Below are 14,697 nucleotides of genomic sequence, written 5' to 3'. Positions count from 1 at the left end.
TCTCAAATAAATAAATAAAATCTTTAAAAAAAAAAAGAAAAAAGAAAATGTAGGCTGTTCCAAGGAAACTGCCTAATGACCAGGAGCCACTAACACCTCACTCTGCACCATTGTTGACAAAGAAGTAAACACAGGCTGAGGGGTATAGTTAGGGTTTCTAGGGAACATTGGGTTTGGAGTCAGTACAACTTAATTGCATTTTCTCTATTTTTTATTGTGTTTTTATATGTTTGTTTTCTTTACTAGCTTGTGGGGCAGATTGTTTTGTCCCCTAGGGCTAGTATTTTACCTAGTATAGATTCACCACTCAATAAATCTTCAGGAAAGAATAAGCGGATAAACAAATGAAAATATCTATGAAATCGAATTTTTTTTGGTAGGAATTGAGGACAGGGGAGAGCAAAAGGAGAAAACACTGCCCAAATTCACAGCTTCTAGCCCAAGATGACGGCAGAAGTCTGAGTTGAGCCGTATTAAAGATATCCCTCCCTCGGGGCACCTGGGTGGCTCAGCCGTTAAGCGTCTGCCTTCAGCTCAGGTCATGGTCCCAGGGTCCTGGGATCGAGCCCCACATCGGGCTCCCTGCTCCGAGGGAAGCCTGCTTCTCCCTCTCCCACTCCCCCTGCTTGTGTTCCTACTCTCGCTCTCTCTCTCTCTGTGTCAAATAAATAAATAAAATGTTTTAAAAATATCCCTCCCTCCCTCTTTCCAAATCCATGCAGGGCCTTTGCTGTCTGAGAACACTCCTTCCTTTGTGTTCTGTTGTGGGAGTTCACGGAGGCCAACAGATCCCATGCCTGGTGCTGGCCTGTAATCCCCTTTGCTGGGCTCTCTGGTTGTGAGGACACCACTCAGCAACGCCAGGTTGGTGGCCTTCACGCGCTCTCCTCTTGGCTGCCTGTTTCCTGCACCACCTGCCAGGTTCCCGTCATCTCTCCTCTGAATAAATAGCTAGTGTACCAGGCCAGCAAATTTTTTAGATTGTACACATCATACAGAGTCAAAAGTAGCATAAATCTGAGTCTCCTACAGCTGATCTTCCCCCTCCTCTACCTCCACCCTCACCTCACACAGGATCTTTCTTCACACTGAGAGCCGCCAGTTGTCCAAAGCGAGATAAATTAGCAGCATTCCCCAGACAAACTGTTCAGTAAGGGTGCGAGCATATTGACGGGATGGGCTGTGGCTGTAGCACCTAGCTTACAAATCCCGTTTTGAAATTGCAAAGGTGCTTTAATAGCATAAATAAACACTATAAACATTTTTAAAATTCCATCTGCCTTATCTGATTGAGACTGATCCAGGTTATCTCAACAGCTCAATGGAAATGCATTTTAAATGAAACAGGAGGCAAATCTAGATACTTTATATAAGCACAGGAACAGAATTGGGGGGAAAAACACTCTAGTGCCTTATCTCACTCACAGAGTCCTTAGAAAAAATGGTGTTATTCCTAAAAGAAAATTTTAGCTGACACAGTGGCAAGAGAAATTGCACTTAGTAAATCAACATATTGAAAAGCCTGCAATCTTCATAAGAAACAATAAATAGAATTAGAATAAAAGCAGCTGGTACGATTTTTCATCTCTTAAATTGACCATTAAAAACTATAACATCTAATGTTCTTGGAGAGCATACTAACAATGGTAAAGTAAATCATACGTAGCTGATAGCAAAGTAAATTAGCACTATCTTTTTGAAAAATAATTTGGCAATATGTTTCAAGTGCTGTACTATGAAAATGTTTGCATACTTTGTTCTATTATTCCCATTTTGTAAGAGTCATCCATTTGAAAATAATACATAAGACAACTCTGTATGAAAATGTTTCATTTTATTTATACAAGTGAAACAGAGCCAAAAAATGTCCAAGAATCAGGAGCAACTTAAATAATTAAGGACACCCATTCAAAAGAGAATGAAAGGGCAATTGCAGTGAGAATTGTGGGTATGAAAAAAATTATGGATAAAAAAGCACAACATTCCATATATAATATGATTGCAGCTGTGTAAAGTATATGCATCTGGAAAAGGTAGCATGAAAATATTTTCATATGAGAAGGGGAGGATATCTTTATTTTTTGTTGCTTCCATCCTGTTGTCTAGAATAATTTATGAGTTCCAGAGGCTTCTTGAGGGGGGAGAATAGTGCTTGAGGGACAGCCAGGCCCAGAGCTTGAATGAAGTCTGAGGTCCCAAAGACCTAATGGAGCTACCACTCCAGCCATGGGCTGATTACTTCGGACTATATATCTAGGCTTTTATTTCTTTAGGCCTCAGCTGTCTGGGTCTTTGTTATTGTTTGTTTGTTTGTTTGTTTGTTTTTGCTGTAATCATCTGAACCTGATCCTAACCAATATGTAATAAAAATAGTCTAAGATTGATTCTATATTTAGCATAAATGAGCGATTCAAAGTTTTAATTTAAGTTTTAAACTGAACAGTAGGATTTTTATTCAGAACATAGTCTGGTACACTACATCATTGAATGTCATACACCATTTTAAAAATGCCCTAAACATATAATTTAGCAAGGTATTTACTAAAATAAAAATAGTACCCTGCAATAATTTGTCATTATTAATGATCATTAAATTCAAAAGTTTGCGAAAAAATGTTTTGAAAGTAGTTTAACTAATTCGATTCATTTTTTTTCCCTTCGTTTCCAGTTTACTTCCCACCCTAACAATGAGAATTGTCCTCTATTTTCAGTTTTTCCCCTTTTGTTTCAGAACCATCATGTTCCTCTCACGGGAACTGGTTAACTCTGTTTGGTTTTGGCAGTCACAAAATATGTTCCCAGGACAAATGGCCCATGTATACTGTGAAGTGTACACAATTCCCAGCTTAGAATAATGCTACATGCAAACAAGCAGATGCATACAGCTGGCTTTTTAAAAGCCTTGGCAAAGTTCACTCTTTGTTCAGCTTTCTTACAATTAATCCTTACAGGATTTTTCTGAACATTTCACACTGGCCTTATTTTATACAAGAACATCTATATTGAAAGAAAATTAAATACATACACATGATACATATGCAAAAATTAAGTTCTAGGGCTTTTTTTGACTTGGAGCACTGAAACCTTAGCATCACTATTTCTAGAGTTAAATATTGCAAATGCTACTTATAACAAGTCAAGTATAACGAGGCATTAAAAAATGTCAGAAATGTTTATTAAAATAAGTGCTAAGTCAATGGAATAAAAAACAAAAAGTAGATTCTATTTTGGCAGGCCAGCTAGAAAATATGTGAACATGAAGAAAAGCAAACTTTGCAGTTTCCATTTGACTATACACAAAAAGAATAGCATGCAATTTTAATTATGACTTTGCACCAATTCTGGGCTACATGGTCAAAAAAAACTAGCTTCTCCTCAAGGATTTATGATCTAATTGGCCACAGTTCAAAGAGACAGAAAGGAGAGAAGGTGGGGGTGGGGGGAGGAAAAAAGAAAACAGACACAATGCTATGTTCAAGTTACATTACAGTTAATTTCTCTAGCAAACATATATAAATATCCAGCAAACTCTAAAGACAAGAATATTATATATACATATACACACACATATATATACAGAATGTGTATATATGTGTATATGTGTATGTAATTTTATAAGCTAAAAAATCATCATTTTTAGATTACATATGAACAACTTTAAAAAAAAAGAGGCTCAGTATTAAAATTGGCCCCGAAGTATTTCTTTTTATTGGGTGAATTTTATCAATATTGTATACAAATGATTGAGTCAATTGATTTTGAAGTTTTTTGTGATAAAATACTCAGTGAGAAATTATTCGCTAATAAGATGGATTACTCTGTAGTCACTACATAAAGCTAGTAGTGTGACAATTAATTTTTTTTCAAAACTATGATCAGAAATAGTTAGAAAAAAAGTAATACATAGGATAGTAAATTAAGAGTTAAAGTCCAGAGGTTCAGCTCAAATGACCTCTCTCCTATAAAGACTATTTTATAGCCTGACCTATTCCTCTGAATAAATATGGCAGTTGGTCTCTGCCTCTGCCATGACACCTGAATCTTCTAGCTCACATTGTAATTATTTGTGTACTCTTACATGGGTTATTGTGCCAATCTCTCAATCTCTCTTCCTCCAATCTTATTCCTCTTTAATCTAGTGGTTCTCTAACTTGAGTGCACAAGTTCAAGTTCAGGTGGAATCACCTGAAAAGCTTGTGAAACCATGTATTGGTGAGTCCCCATCTCCATAGTTTTTGACTCAGTAGCTCTGGGATAAAATTCAAGAATTTTCATTTTTAAAGGTTCCCAGGGGATACCCATTCTGCTGGTCTTGAGAATATTTGGAGAACTGTGGGTCTAATCTTTTCTCTACCAAGGAGATGGAGAAGGTTTTAAAAACAAACAGCCAAGGATATTTAAAGAGTTCTGATATCTTCATTAGTCTATCCTACAAGGTGCTTCCATTCATTCCACACTTCTCTACTGGAAGTCTATTTCTCACCAGTCCCCTTCTTCACACTCCAGAAACAGACTTAATAAACTTCGTTGAGATTCCAAATGTGATAAGCTTTTTTTTTCTCTTCAGGACCTTTATGTTTCTTCTTCCTAGAACACTCTCTTCTTCCTCTACCTGGCTAATTCATAGTCATGTTTTAGGTATCAGGTAATTCCTTCAAGAAGCCTTTCTGCCTCCATAGGAGGTGTTGCTCCTATGTATTCCCTTAATACTCATCCTATTTTAACTTAACAATAATACAATAGCTCTTCACTCATTCATAGAGTCTATGATTGACAAAGGCAGTATTTATTTAGTTCTCTGTTATCTAGCATGGGACTTATGTACCAGCTGCTCATCCAAAAATTGTAGAATGAGTGAATAATTTAATAAATTATTGTCCTGACTAACCTATCAGACTGTAAGCTTATGGAATAAAGAATTTGGTGGCTGAATCTTTATCTTCTTCATAGCATCCCCAATAGTACCTTGCACATGGTAAGCACTACGGAGTGATTATTTGGCTAAAGGAAGGGATAGATGGATGTAGGGATGGGTGGATAAAAGTTAGTGGGTGGATGGAAGGGGGAGGCATGGGAACAAAGCACACAGTCCAATACCACAAAGTAGGTAGAGTATTTGAAAAAGCTGAATAGGAATCCTCTTATATTTACTGAAACAAACAGAACAACCAAACAAACTCTCTGACACAGATTCACCAAAGCTAGCCCATAAAAGGAAAGCAATGGCAAATATCTGTCATAGAAAATTGAAAAATAAATTTTTGAGGGAGTATCCCATCATCTGAAAGTCCAGGATTACAAGACAATTATATCTTACTAGAAAAGTATTCCTGGAAGATGGATAAAGAGAGATGTTCCCAACAGAGACAGCATCCATATTAATAGGGGAAATGGCAATATCACATTACATTTATGTACGTAAAAAGCCATAACATGAGAATATTCAGACATTGACTTCAGCTGTCGTTGCCATCTGGTAGGTCACAGTGTGGGAAAAACAAGAGCTATGACACAGGGGAATAAATCATGAGCCTGGGAACTGGAAAATCAGAATTCTGTTCTTGATTTCACTGCTGAATTGCTATATGAACTTGAACATGCTGAGTGCTTTAGTTTCCTCATCTATGAAGTGGGGCTAATTAAGTCTTCAGTAACACAATGCAGAGAGGAACGAATATTTGTGAATACTAAAAGCCCTCTGGATATATTACTATTTTAAGGCAACCTCAGACACAATTTTTCCCCAGTCTCAGTTTTTCCCTGTATTCAAGTACATCTAAACTTCCTGTAATTTTGCAGTTTTATGGAGCCTGTGTTCTATATGAGTGTATTTCCCAAGCTGCTGAGTACAGTGATTATTCTTGCCTTCAGTAAGAAATTCTGCAGATAACAGAAATAATTGGAATTGAGCAGCTGCTAGCTTTCCCATTTTTTAAACAATTATGAATGGTCTCATTTTGTGTATTATTTGCTGCTCTTACATTCTCTCCTCTTGCAGCCTAGAGCCAAAGACTTTCTGTTATAAGCCTGTAGAGATTAAGAATATAATTAAGAAGCAGCAGAACTGTAGTTAGCACAACCTCGAGCAAAGATAGCAGAAAAAACACCATGGAGCAGGAAAGACAACTTAAACCAGCAACCATCCCCAGAAATGCAGTACTAAAGTGGGGGGAAAGGAAACCTGGAGAAAAACATTTGATACACATGAAAGACTTTCCAACCCTCAGGCGAAACTCAGCAACAGAAGCAAGCAAATACAGCCAATAAAGAACAGGGAAGATTAAACGTAGGCTTTTCCAGACACCTCTAGCAACTAGAGGATTGTCTTTGGCTTCATTGCTATTTACTTTGGGTTTGAGTCTTGCAGAGTGTTTGCTTTCTACCAGGTAGAACTTTTCACTAGTGGTTTTGCTCGTGTGATTCCTGTAGCCTGAAATGCCAGTTCCTTCCATTCCCTTCCCCCAATTTCTTCAACACCTCAGTGGAGATGTCTCAAGCCCTTCCTGGGTAGAAGTATCTCTTCTATCCTCATGTCTCTAATAGAACAAAAAAAATCTCATTATGGAAATTACTTATTTTATCTCTCCAGCTTTATAAGAGCTTCTTTTGAATAGGGATCTTCTCCTTCATGTCTGCACTGTCAGTTCCTTGTCCAGTGTCCTGGCACATAGTAGATGCTTTATAAATGCTGCATGGCCTCGCAGCCTTTGGATGGGAAGACCGTTTTTAAAAAGAGGAAGCTGTGTGATTCAGTGCCACCTGGCAACATAAGTGCCACCTTTTTACCTGATTTAAGACTAAGCACATTTCCATTCTTTCAGGAACATCATCTGTGTTTATGGAAGCCTAGGTACTGCCTCCTTCAGAATTCAGAAGTAGCTGTTCTTTCCTCCTGTTACTACAAAGTCAAAGCAATAAAAGCATCTTACATCACAGACTTGGCATTAGATTAGCTCAGTGAGAGCATTTTCCATATAAAGATCAATGAAGAAAAATCCAGAGCAATTACTAATTAAAAGGAGACTTTTTTTTTTTTTTCTGATTCAGAGCCAATTGATGGTTTTCATTGAGGAGATGTTCCAGCATCTCCCTCCACAAAATGCCCTCATTTTCATGGAGCTGAGCATGTTAATTTTTTTAAAGATTTTATTTTTAAGTAACCTCTATACCCAATGTGGGACTCGAAACTACAACTCCGAGATCAAGGGTTGCATGCTTTACCAACTGAGCCAGCCTAGTGCCTCTAAGAATGGACAGGTAGATGTCCAGTACTGGAGAAGTACAGTACTTGCCTTTTTGTAGTAGGCACTCAATAGACTCTTAAGTAAATGTAAGATCTAGAGGATACAAATGTTAGAAAAAAAATCTGTTTTGGCTATACTAAAATAATCTGGGTGATTTCAAACTGAAGCTACCAGATATATCACATTCTTCAGCTGAGTGCCTAATGGCAATGCACCATGCCAAATACTGAACTGTAAAAATTATGATGCTCATTTATGAATTGATGCCCACTAAATAGTGCCCTGGTTTTCATGAATGACCAAAAAATAGTAACATTGAAAACTTCGCCAAAATTATATCCTGTCACAGTTTGTTGACATTGAGACAAAATTTTATAGAAGTAAAGCAAAGATGTTGTATTTTTCGTTTACATTTTTCTTACTTTATCACCTTCTCAAATGTTTTTTGTTTTATGCCTTATGCTTTTGGGCCTTATTACTCTCATTTAAGTAATGATGAACAATAATTTAAATAGATTTCAGTTAATGTCTAAACTACTTAATTTTGTTGTCTTTCCAGGTGATTTCTGGAGAAATTCAAATTTCTCCAAAACATTTTTAAAGACTAAGTCGAAGCTAGGTGTATGGGAATGATGGTCATGCCTAAGAGATTAACCCATGTGGGTACAGGTTTCCTAGAGAGGTGCTTATTTCATCACCAAGGAGTAGACTGTCTAGAGACAGATTAGGTTCTGTGGTTAAAGGAATGCCTGAAAAGTACATGGGTAAGATAGAGCATCTGCACTTAACAGCCATTTTGACTATAACATCAAGGCCAGTGATGAAGGGAGCCATCTGCAAATGTATATTACACTTGCTTTTTTTCCCAATGTAATGAAATCTCTTGCAAAAATTGTATTATATCATACATATTGTTTCATACATATATTATATCATACACAGACATACTCATGTAATTAAATATTCTTTTATGATGTGATTGCAAGTGAATGTATGGTTTCCACTGTAGACTTTATCATCATTTGTTTAATCCCTCTATGGAGGGTTATTTAACTAAATTCTATTTTTCTCCATTATAAACAATGATTGTAAAATATCTTGTTAGATAAATATTTGCCTTCATCCTCAATTAGTTCCTTAAGGAAGATTCCTAGGAATGTAACTTTGGGAGGGTAATGGAGTGCTTACTGCTGGGGATTTTGGTAAATACTGCTAATTTTCTCTCCAGAAAAAAAAGAAACCATATAATTCTGTTCCAATTCAATTTAGGCATTTCCTTTCCTTTTTCCCCTTTATCTGTATTGATACTGCATTTTAAAATTATTTTTCTTTGTTATTTTATTTGTGAGTTGCAAGAAACAGTAGAGTAGAGATATTTAGATACTCAGCAAACACACTCTCCATATAGGTACCTCAAAATTGATTGATTGATTTTTTTTTTTAGATTTTTATTTATTTACTTATTTGAGAGAGAGAGAGTAAGAGGTGGCAGACGGGCAGAGGGCAAAGCAGACTCCCCACTGAGCAGGGAGCCCAATGTGGGGCTTGATGACCTGAGCTGAAGTCAAGAGTCAGATCCTTAACCGACTGAGCCACCCAGGTGCTCCATAACTGATTAATTTTTAAAAATTGTTGTTAACCTTAGTATATATAAGATAACATAATTGATTTACTTTTTATATATTGGATATTAGTTCAGTTGACATGTATTTCTTCTGTTAGAAATTCCTGTGCTGCCCCTTACCTATTCATCCGTTAGTACATTTGTCTTTTTCTTACTGATTGATAAAGCTCCTATATATTGAAACCATTAATTCTTTGCTATCATATATTCAGTAATCATTTTTACTAGTTTTCCATTATGTTTTTTGTATTTTTTTATGAAAAAAAGACTTGGTACTGAGTAATACACAACTTTCCCATTAATTTGTAGCATATTTTTATTATGTACTAACATAAGCATTATTATATGCTGTCCATACTTGTGTCAATTTCAGGACTTTATGGCACTTTTTATTTTCTTTTCTTTTTTTTTATAGTAGTACTATATAATGATATTTTTTCCATTTGTTTTATAAAATAGTATTAATCTATTCTAGTGATTTTTTAGATTTATATGTTTTACTATTAGTGCAATTCCCTCCCATCACCTTATTACACAGTTAATTTTTTTTAGGTTATGCTTACTCACTTATTATTTCAAATAAACTTTTAAATAATTTTGTAAAGACAACCCTCACCAAAGTCATGTTAAAATGTTGCTTTGGATTGTATTATATTGTAAAATACTTTAAACAGAATTAGTATCTATACAACATAGAGGATTTATTTCTCATGATACATTTTGTTTTATTTTTTATTTATTCAGATAAATAAGTGAACTTTTTTTAAAGATTTTATTTATTTATTTTAGAGAGAGAGAGAAAGAGCATGGAAGGAGGGGCAGAGGGAAAGGGAGAGAGAGCATCTCAAGCAGACTCTGCACTGAGCATGGCGCCCACCACAAGGCTCAATCTCACGACCCTGAGATCATGACCTGAGCTGAAATCAAGAGTCAGATGCTTAACTGACTGAGCCACCCAGGAGCCCCTATTCAAATAAACTTTTATATCATTTAATAACTTTTACTGTCTAGGATTTTTGTAGATTTTTACTTTAATATTCTCATACAACCAGAGTTTATTATATGGTGTTTCTACCATAGTACTAAAATAATCTATGTAAATTCTCAAGATTGCTAACAAAGTTGACTGATTTTGATATTATGAATATATCACTGTAAATCCCTACTGCTTCTGGTAAACACAGTAAGAATTCAAGGGCCATTGATAAATCTATTCTGATTATCATATGTGAACATCCACATATATACAATAGCCATAGAAAGTCCTCTATTTATAAAAATACTTTTTATTTTATTTTTTTTTTAAATACTTTTTAAAAACATCATTGAAAAGCTACATACAGACAAATGTTACATTTTCAATGCAAATAATTTATTGTGCAAACATCATTGAACATAACTGTTAGGCATCAGGATTAGTGCTGATGATATAGACAGGATGGGAACATAATTCCTATCCTGGATAAGTTTTAAAGTAAAGAAGAGAGAAGATGAACATTCAACTTACAAAACAAGTGTACTAAATGCTGTAATAGAAGTAAGCGAAATGCTGAGAGAGTAGAAGTTGGTTCCCAGGTTAGGCAAGTAAAGCTAATTTAACCCTTCAAATGTTCTAAGTATTCCAAAATATTTGGAAAATAGTCTATTTCTGTAACAAAAGCTGATGAAAGCATCATATTGCAATACCAATAAATTTTTTAAAAACAGAAAAAATAATAATTGGAAATCTAATGCATATAGAAATGCTGTTTTAATTAGACTCAAATATGGGTAAATAGGAAGAAATATATGTGAAGATTCCATGATTTGAGATCTCCACTGCACCAAAATTCACATTAAGTTATGATTTTACTTTCATTATTAACCCTGTGATTAGGTCTATTGGTCACAATTAATATCAAATTTTGGCTTACAAATATAATGAAGAGAAATGGAGAAGGGAGTAGATATCAGTTAAGAAAATTAACTAAATATTAGAGGAAAGGGGAAAACAGAAAAAAAGATTAAAGAGGAAGATTTGTGCTTTGTAAAGGACTCTACAAAAACAGAAAGATGTGCTCACATATATAATATCCTCAAACTGGTTGTCTATTAATATTAACAATCCTTTCAGTTTTAAGGTTTACAAAGTGTTTTCACTTGCTGGATCTCACGCCATTATTCCTGTGATTTAGTAAATATTATTGTGGCCAATTTTTTAAAATTTGAAAACTCAGATTCAAAATAATGTGACATTGTACATCCAAAGTCCCCTCTCTAGTAAAGGGTTGAGTTGGGTCTCAGATTTGGACCTGTGTTTCTCACTGCCTCATGACAGCCTGCAGTGAAGCAGAAGGGTGGATTCTTAGGGTAATAGAATTACATAAACCCCTAAACTCAATCAGTCCATTGACTTTCTCTTGCACTAATCTTTCTTTACATACTTACAATACCTGCTTACATTTTGCACTTAATACTCAAAATAACTCCTCAGCACACAATAAAAATTCAAGTGCCATACCATGTTAATTATTCCACTTTTCTCCTCATTTAGATCTATTATAATACCTTGTGAAAAACTGAGTTGACTTCAAGGAAAGTATTGCCTAATTGCTGGAATTATTTTATTATTATTGCCTGATCAGAAAGATATGACTTTGACAACTGAAATAGTTTGTTATTTTGGTCTTCTGATTAATTTACCAGTATCATAGAAAAAGACTTGAAGCCTATTGAGGATAAAAGATGGGTGGACCATTTTGTTCAAATTTCTATCCCTATTATGTAACTCCATACTTGGCACAGAGTAGACAATCAGTGATTATTGAATGACTGCATTTATGTCAATCAGCCATAATCAAATTATTTTGCAAGTATAGCTGTAACGTTAGTGATAGTCCTCTTATGATCCCATTACTTTTTTCTGTGATTATATTCTCTGAACACTAAAACAAACAAACAAACAAACAAAAATAACATCCAGGGTGGATGGTGAAATGCGGAGGGAACCCAGAATTTGGATTTCATTTTCTGACATTTTCACCTGGTAAAGCAAGTTTTAAGTAATAGGTCATCCCTTCTTTCCCTCCTCTCTCATTTGGGTTTTGACTTTCTAACTTAAGGTGAATTATCACTTATGTCATAGAAATCTTCCCACAAATCTACATTCTTATTTCCAAGTCTATGATTAATTTAATTTTTGAATTGGAATAGATGTTTTCATAAAAGGAAAGAAAAGAAAGGAAAGGAAAGGAAAGGAAAGGAAAGGAAGGGAAAAGAAAGGAAGGGAAAGGAAAGGAGAAGAAAAGAAAAGAAAAGAAACGAAAGAAAAGAAAAGAAAAGAAGGGAGGAGGGAGGAAGGAAGAGGGAAGAGATAGAGAACATAACCTTAAGATTTTCATCAAAAAAAAAAAAAAGGGCAACTATCAAAATAGTAGATGATCCCTAACATAAGTCCCAAACTATCCATTGTGCCAATTATGATAAATGTTTTCTGACTCAGATTTTATAAAGTGAATCTTTCTTTCCATATTCTTACTGCCAAGCAGTTTCTTGTTCTGGCCAAGAAGGGTGAGGAAACCTCCACAAATAGTTTAGATGTTTAAGTCATAATCATATACAAAGAGAGAGAGAGACAGAAGAGAGGGAGGGAGGAAGGGAAGGAGGGAGTAAAAATGTGTTGATTTTTCTCTAAAAAAGGAGGGAAAACTTCCATGGCAGCCTATATGTTTTTCTTTTCTTTTCTTTTTTAACATTTAATTATTTGAGGGGCGCCTGGGTGGCTCAGTCCTTAAGCGTCTGCCTTCGGCACAGGTCATGATCCCAGCGTCCTGGGATCAAGCCCCACATCGGGTTCCCTGCTCAGCGGAAGGCCTGCTTCTCCCTCTCCCACTCTCCCTGCTTGTGTTCCCTCTCTCACTGTCTCTCTCTCTCTGTCAAATAAATAAGTAAAATAAAAAAAAAAAAAAGATTTAATTATTTGAGAGTGAGAGAGCATGAGCAGAGGGAAGAGGCAAAGGGAGAGGGAAAAGCAGGCTCCCCGCTGAGCAGGGAGCCCAACATGGGGCTCAATCCCTGGACCCTAGGATCATGACCTGAGCCGAAGGCAGATGCTTAACCAACTGAGCCACCCAGGCACCCCAGTCTGTATGTTTTTCAAACACCTCCCCCAGTTTACACCTTAACTCCACATACATGTGGTATGGCAGAGACTACCTAAATTCTCAGCCCATAGTCCTAAAACCCTAGTGAATTTTGACATAGCTTTCTTTATCTCTCACAAAACAAAACACTGTCCTGCAATCAATTTTCCCTTTATAACTCCTCTCCTTGCCACCCTGATTCCCATTTTCTTCATCTTTACCAGCACAATAAAAACTTGAGGAAAATTCAAGGGAACACAAGAGAAAAAATAAGCAGGATCTGCTTTCTTTCTCCATAGACCGCCGAACAGGATACGTTGGGAAATTAATTTCAATTAACTACTGTGATCGTAGCTTTTGGGAAGCTGTAGCCTAGCAACAAGTCACTTCCCCTAAATGTAACGTGAGAAGACTCCACCGAGAGACAAAATGCCACTGTTAGAATGGTGAGCAGCACCAGGGCGTCTGGATGAAACCTGCCCCGAATCCCCAATGGGTCTAAGAAGCCCCAGTGCTCTTCAGCAGCCTACGCGGTGGCTAACCTGGAAGAAAGATTAAAGCCTGCATTTGAAGCTCCCAGAAATCACCTTCTGGATGTGACATTGTTGAAAACATTTTCTTTCCACTCTACAGTTTCAAAAAGAGCTGGCCAAAAAACACGAAGCACATCATAAATCAAAGCTACAAGCAGGGTACAAGTTAGAGTCAGCCCATTGTGATAAGAATTTCCACAGCAAAAACCCATTTCCTCAGAATTCAAATGGATGGATGTAATTATTAGCATGGGCACATCAAGACAAAATTCTTCTGATTTTTCAATTAGTTCTTTCACTCAGAATTAGACCTATTGTGAGAATAAACATCACACTCCCAGAAACGCCATTCATTTTTTGATGCGTGGATAATCCAGCAATGGGAAGAGGTGGAAACTCTGCATCACGGGAAAGAGCAAGAGTTCCTGTCTGTTTGATTTAAATTCTGTCACTCACTGACAGAGATTAGCAGAAGCAATTTTCTTTATGTCTCCCTTCCTCAAAACACAGGAAAACACAATAATTTAAAAATTAAAGAATTAAGACTAGCAAAATCTGCATTGTCTCCCAAATCAATTGAAAAACTGCCACATTCTACCTACAGGTTTAGTCTTTCTCAAGGGCACTAAGAACTCTTGGAACAGCCAGAGAGTGAGCAGCAGGGATTCCAGCAACCCTTGGCAACTGTAAGATGGCTACAGCATTGAAGGAGGGGCACGAAGGGTAAGTTAGAGACGTCCTTGGGGAACCTGCCTTTCTGTCTCTGCGCCATAGTCACCCGCTGAAAAGAGACTAACAGAACCTTTCACTACAGGACCTGAGGTATATACGCAATGCTATTCTAAACCAGAGATCAGCAAATATTTTCCGTTAAGAGTCAGATAGTAAATTTAGACTTTACAACCCATATGATCTCTGTCATGACTATTCACCTCTGCCATAGACAATACATAAATGAATGAGTATACTTAGGTTGCAGGAAAGTTTTATTTAGAAAAGCAAGTAGGGCCAGAATTAACCCATGGGTTATGGCTTGCCAGTGTTTGTTCTAGATTGTTTTGTCTGGAAAATGCTCCATAGTTCTACTGATGGATGTTCTTTATGCATTTTTTCCATGTAATAAAAAGAAGAATGGGGATTTTACAGAACAAATACTGGGAACAAAGAGAGCATGG

At 36.2% G+C, this 14,697-nt stretch overlaps 1 long non-coding RNA gene across 1 annotated transcript in view; it reads left to right on the top strand.

The window, feature by feature from the left end:
* The window catches only part of LOC118022345, a 276,406-nt gene extending 262,166 nt beyond the window's left edge, over positions 1-14,240 (top strand). Inside the window, exon 3 of the long non-coding RNA XR_004682482.1 lies at positions 14,127-14,240. This is a non-coding gene — a long non-coding RNA (uncharacterized LOC118022345). The remainder of the gene's footprint in view (positions 1-14,126) is intronic.
* Positions 14,241-14,697: the final 457 nt, after the last annotated feature.

Source organism: Mirounga leonina, unplaced genomic scaffold (genome assembly GCF_011800145.1).
Source record: "Mirounga leonina isolate KUSES-001 unplaced genomic scaffold, KU_Mleo_1.0 Mir_176, whole genome shotgun sequence".
NCBI lineage: Eukaryota > Metazoa > Chordata > Mammalia > Carnivora > Phocidae > Mirounga > Mirounga leonina.
This window is presented reverse-complemented; position numbering and strand designations above follow the sequence as displayed.